The sequence below is a fragment of the Trichechus manatus genome, unplaced genomic scaffold, assembly GCF_000243295.1.
Source record: "Trichechus manatus latirostris isolate Lorelei unplaced genomic scaffold, TriManLat1.0 scaffold00088, whole genome shotgun sequence".
Taxonomy (NCBI): domain Eukaryota; kingdom Metazoa; phylum Chordata; class Mammalia; order Sirenia; family Trichechidae; genus Trichechus; species Trichechus manatus.
In genome coordinates this window covers 7,924,327-7,924,898 of record NW_004444024.1, presented here as the reverse complement: position 1 = coordinate 7,924,898, position 572 = coordinate 7,924,327, and positions in this window count along the sequence as shown.

The following is a 572-nucleotide window of genomic DNA, read 5'->3' as shown; positions in this document are numbered from 1 at the left end:
AAGTGATAAAAGGGCTTCTGGCCCAAGTGCTTTTCACAATGGCCCAGTGCATCTGCAGCCCCACCTTGTGGGTAATCCCTAGTTTTTGAGGGCAGTAATTGGTAGAGCTATATTTAGCAGCTATCAGAATTCTAGTATTGGTTCCCTGACCAGAGGAGTCAGAGCCTTTATAGTAGAAAGGGCTAAGTGGAAGCCCCTGATATACCTAGCCACCCCACCCCACCCCCATCAAGCCAAGGTAGTAAATTAGAAGCAATACTGCACCTAAGGAGGAATTACAGTGATTAGCACCATCATCAAAAACTTAGAAAGATGCAAGAGGGTTGGTCCTCATTATATCCTTATTCAAGTCATTTTTATGGACCCTATAGAAAACAGACAATGGCAGATGACAGTGGACCACAAAAAACTTAACCAAGTGGTAATCCTAATTGTAGCTACCAGGCTGGATGTGGTAACTTTACTGGAACATAGCCTCTGGCACTTGAAACGTGGCTATTGATCTGGAAAATGTGTTCCTAGTCTCCCTTAGTAAAGAGGATCAAATGCAGTTCACCTTTAGCTGGAGAAGA